Here is a 6000-nt window from a genome sequence, read left to right as displayed (position 1 = left end):
AGCTTCAGACGAAGAAGTGATAATGTGTTTTCCCGGCACCCTTTTATACTGATGTTATAGGCTGTCACCGGGCAATGTTATTGTCATCTTTAAATGTATGCTTCAGTCACTGGTCACCATAGCAACCCCTAGAAGATGCAGTGTCTCGTTCCCTTCTCAGGGAATCATTGTTACATACATAATCTAAGACGTTCCCAAAGCTTGTTGCGTTAACAGGTAGATGCCTTACAATCCACATTACAGTCACTGGTTGATCTGCTGAATTAGTAATTTGGTAGTTTGTTTTTGTATTACTGTCGGTAATGATTTGCTCTTAATCTTCTAAAAGTGCTAACAACAAAATATCCACGTTCTTAGAATTAGAATGCCTAATCAAATCAGGGCCGTGCACAGGGAGGTGGCCGGGTGGCTAGAGCCACTGCCCCTCTGCCCTCATCAGCTCATGTTCCCCTCTCACCAGTCCCCCCATTACCCCAGCTCAAAGCGTTCTGTTACCGCTACGCTAAAGATCAGCTGATTCTGCTAATCTGCTCCATGTTTTCTCGCCTGCTCCACAGCATCACTTACTCTTCTATAGTAATGTGCGTCGTAGCCTACGTGTCAATAGGTGTCATCATCGTACAGTCTACATGCATGTCATACCCAAGATTATTAGATCCATGTCGCACAGTGTGATCCATGTGTTGCACAGTGTTCAGTGTGTAGAAGGCTTTAAACGTCTACAAACAATGAAGTCTCATTAAGTACTCAGAAAGGACATACGTAAACCAATATCCTTCAGAAAGTTCTCAGCCATGTCTGTATTGGAGTAAAGAGTATATATATAAATTGCAGTCAAGTAGGTAAGTTGCTAATATCTGTGTTACTCAGTAGGTATACAAAAAGATAATTAGGTAGAGCAAATAATTACATTTACTCATATACTTTATACCACTGGTTAGTTATATTTTGTAATTTATAAGATTGATATAAGATTGATTGATAATTTATAAGATAGATAGTTTCAAATTCTACAGAAATACTTTTAAATTCTCAATACTTATGATTTCTTCAATATTTATCCTTTATTAATCTTTAAATTTGAATTGAAGCTCAACCTTTAAAAGCTGTGAATGATTAAAACTAGTAGGTTTCTATTGTTTTCTCTCTTTCACACACACATTTTAACAATTTATTTAAATCCACTTAAAAGAAAATAATTTACAGGGACATAAATATTACAGATGCAATAAGATACATGTACAAAATCATGGACCAGTAGCATACAACAGATCTTCACAATATTAAACATATCACTATGTTATGGATATACATAACAACGTCTCCGCCATATGGCGGCTGCCTATGATAGCAGACAAAGCACAATACTTTGCTAACTGTTTAGCCCTCTTTTTTGGAATCCCAAGTTGTTGAAGCCCTCTCACAACCAACCTATGTATATGTCCTAAGCTGCCAAATATAAAAACAGATAAACGACCCCGATAACCTATCTCCGTAATAATATTTAGGAGTGGTTGGTATTTAATGACTTTAGTCATAAAGGCTTCCTCTATACTAGAGTCAAAAGTGCATGCTACCTCCAGAATGAACACTTCTCTACGCTCCTCATTAATCACAACAACATCTGGTGTATTAGCAGACAAATGCAAAAAAATTCCAGAATTACTGTTAAGACACTGAAACATAGATGTCTTTACACAAGAATGCTTGTATATTCTTACTACAGGTGGTAGATACTTTGATATATCCTTCATTATAAGGTCCACTATTCTACACACACACACACACACACACGTTTGTTTTTGTGAATTGTGGGGACTTTCCATAGACTTCTATAGATTTTATACTGACCAAACGATATTGTCTATCCCCTAACCCAACCCTAAACCTAGCCCTCACAGAAAGCATGTTTGCATCATTACACTTTCAGATAAACATCATTTACTATTTTTAAGAATTTTTTAACATTGTGGGGAACACAGGCCGGTCCGCACAATGTCAAAAATTTCAGGTTTTACTATCCTTGTGGGGCATTTGGTCCCCACAATGTAGCAAAAACAAGTACACACACACACACACATTCTTGCATTTGTGGTTTACGGGGACTCTCCATAGGCGTAATGGTTTTTATACTGTACAAACCCTATTTTCTATCGCCCTACACCTAAACCTAGCCCTCACAGGAGACTGTGCAAACTTTTTGAATTTCATAAAACACTGTTTAGTATGTTTTTTAAGCCTTTTGTTTTACGGGGACACAGGAAGTGTCCTCATAAACCATGTTTACGTTGTAGTACCCATGTCATTATACACATTTGTGTCCTCATAAACCACAAATGCCGGCGCACACACACACACACGGAACAGCTCAGAACTACAATTTATCCATGTAATGCACAAGGTGCACAGGCAAATTTTGCTACCCCTTTCACCAGACGTTGTCGGGAACTGTCAGTCTTTGGTTCATTCATTGTTCAATTCATTGTCATGGACTTTTAGTTTGTTTTGTTTTATTTTATTTCCTGTTGTCCTTGTTGGCAATTCATTTGATCATCACTCCTGTTAGTCCTTTAGTTAGTTATCAGTGTATACTTCAGATCCTTTGTTTCCACAATTCATTGTCAGTTGTTGTTTGTGTATTGTGCACACTGCCTCGGATTACCCTGTGTTTATTCTTTTATTAAATACCTTCATGTTTGAACTTTCTGACTCATCTTGGTCTTAGCGACTTTTTAAACTGTGACATTTGTAAAATTACAACAACAATTGACAAAAACTCAAAACAAGTATTAGACTGACAAAATTTAATACCTTAATATCTGATCTAGATATTTTACTAGTCACAGGAAAAAATATTTTAGGCATTTTATTGACTTAAAGGGGTCATCGGATGCAAAGTTCACTTTTTCATGTTGTTTGAACATTAATGTGTGTTGGCAGTGTATGTACAAATCTACCTTATAATGATAAAAACTCCATGCAGTGGTTTTTAATTAATCTGTAAAAATAATATCCCCTTTTTCAAATCGAGCCATTCTCATATGCCTGTTGGTGCCTGTTCACACCGACAGAGGCCGCTCCCATGATAATTGATTGACATGAGCATCTTACCTCAGATCAGCTGTAACAGTCCGACCTCTGTTGTTTCAATGCCAAAGCAGGAATGTAAGTTAGACAAGAATATCTTGTCTAATTTACAGAGAGAAGAGAGCAGAGCTCATTTGCATTTAAAGGAACAATCCCTCAGAATGGGATGATTTTTGCAGAGCTCATTTTGACAAGGGAAAAAAGGGTGTTGTTTTAGACAACCATTGAGAATTTTTACCAAAGTATATTATAGACTTTTCATTAAGACCCTAAAGAATCATATCAACTTGTGGAAAATGGGCATTCGATGACACGTTTAAAACAATATTAAATCAAGATGATGTGCTTCAAGGCAAGCTCACAGAGGGGAAAAAAACATGAGAAGAGGGCGGGGGGGGAAGGTGCATGCTGCACGTTGTAGTTGCATTGACAATCTGCCCATTGCCGGCAGCTCACAGCTGATGGGTCGAGCATGGAAAAGACCTGACAGGAAATATTTTCCCTATCAGTAATTTCCTGCTATTTAGAATTCCTTAAAAGTAAGGAATTGTATAATGTGGATATTTATCCTCAGCTGTTGGACGTATTATTTATATTATGTCCTTATAAGATAACCACATTATACTGCACTCCGGGAGCCCTTTTTCTGCATCTTTACTTTCATGCAGGGTTGTATGGCTCTCTTTGAGCTTCCTCTGTCTGAGGGTCGGGGTTGTAAGTCCTGTGTGTTGGACCTTCCCCCACCCTGGAAACCTCTTGAGTTGTATGGCCTCCTACTAGGCCTCCTCAATTAGGTTTCTCCTCTGACTCAAGTGCTGGCTCCTTGTTGCTCATGCTAGCCTGAGCGCTACTTGTGAGTAAGTCCATAACACAGAACCTGGCTCCCCAACTTTAGCGCTACAACCTCTGAGGCCCTCTGTGTCGAAAAACATTATGACATTCCGCTAATTCATGTCTCATCCTGAGGGGCTCTTGTGACTTAAGCTACCTCATGCCCTACACAAATATCTAAGTTGTTACTTAGTACAACTTAACATTTCAAGTTGACTAAACTTATTTTAGTTGAATGAACTTAACTTGAATTTTAAGGCAGCAGGGTAACAAATTATTTTAAGCTGACTCAACAAATTGTGTTTTTTATTTTTTTACAGTGTAGGGGAGTGTGATGTACTAACTTCTACTGAAGGTCTATTATTGGGTACTCGCTCTGAGGAGCTCTACCATGTGCATAAATGGCATTGGGTCCCATTCTGTACCACTGACTTAAGATAAGTTTGGTAGGGCACTTCCTCTGTTCAAAGTCAGAACCCTTCACTGTGGCGACCTCTTGAGGCTGGTGGTCAACACCTCCCCCAGTCAGGTTTTCTTGTGTCTCTAGGTTGAGCTGATGTTCCTCACTTATGAGTAAGTGAAGTTGAGTATTCTGCTCCCTGTGGACTGGAGCTCAATTTTACTCCCCCCCCATTAAATCCCTTGTTAAGTATACTCGCTCTGAGGAGCAGTAGTTCTATGCATGATTGGATTATTGGGCCCCGGTGTTCTTGGCTAAACAGGACCCACACTCTCTCTTCCGAATCAGAGAGCATGAGACTGTATACAGTTGACAAGTCTCTCATCGGCACCCTGTTAGACTGCCTGTTCTAGTCTAACACTGCCTTATGGTCGAGCTAAGCAGTGCTCCCCTCACTGCGAGGGTTAGCTATGAGCCAACTCCCCCCGGTATGAGTAATAAGAGTTTGCCTCAGTCTGAGGGCCGAGAGCATTGCTCCAGAGAACTCCATGTGCAGCTATACCAATTTATCAGGCCCGTCTCTGTTGCCCCCTTGGTCAGTTGCCTTTATGGTAGAAGAATAATGTCATGTAGAATAAGGCATTAATATGTGCTTAATTAGTACTAATAAATGGTTAATATTCTAGTAATATGCATTCTAATAGGCAACTAGTTAAGAAACCGTAAAATAAAGTGTTACCCTAAGAACTCTACCTCCTTGGCTATAGACCGCTCTCTCTTGAGCCGAGTTCTCCTCTCATTTCTGAGAGTCAAGCCCGCCACTCCCTGAAGCAGCCAAACCAGGTTGTCAGGCCATCTTGCCTCCCTGCTAGGCTGCCCTTATGGGTGAGCGTAGTGTTGCTCCCCCTACTTTAGAGGGTTACCTATGAGCATGCCACTTCCAACATGAGCGTTTGAGTTCCTCTTTCATCTCTGAGAGCCGAGTCCTCGGCTCCCTGGAGCTCTGTTGAGCAGCTGCACCAGGTAGGCCATCTTCTGCCTCCCTCTTGGGCTGCTCTTTTGGTTGAGCTTAGCAGTTGTAGTGGACAGCACATTCCAGGGCCCAGTTTATGGCAGGGGCCCTCCCTGACCACAATACTGGACAGAGGTTTGCTGCATTTTGATTGTGGTGAACTAACATAAGCAAACTGTCCAACGCCATCAGATAAAGATGCCAGGACAACAGCCAGACATCTCTTAGAGCGCAAGAAGACCATCTTTGGTACAAAGCCCGGGAAGGACAGAACTTCCTATTGGTCAAAATGCAGTTTGTGCCCTTCACCCACCTTGAGACTGATTCCTAATGGTTTGGCCTGTGACCCGGCCATAAAAATTCTTTAGGACCTCCAGATGCAGCAGCAGTGGGTGAAATAAAGAGAGATCATGGAGATCCATCCAAATCCATTCATAACTGTTTTCAAACCTTAAAACTGATGCACACTACAACACACACATCTTATACTTATTCAGAGAAATAAGTATTCCTTGTGACAGCAATGTGTAGTGCAACACCTTACACAAACTTAGCTGTTAATGGACAAATGAATGCATGAATGACAGTTTAATCTTTTCCCATCATGTTTGGACTTAATGTGTTCGTAACATTGCCAGATGCATTCTGGTTATGGTTTGGAAAGTGATAA

This window comes from Labeo rohita, chromosome 16 (assembly GCF_022985175.1).
Source record: "Labeo rohita strain BAU-BD-2019 chromosome 16, IGBB_LRoh.1.0, whole genome shotgun sequence".
NCBI classification, from domain to species: domain Eukaryota; kingdom Metazoa; phylum Chordata; class Actinopteri; order Cypriniformes; family Cyprinidae; genus Labeo; species Labeo rohita.
Note: the sequence above shows the minus strand (reverse complement) of the source record.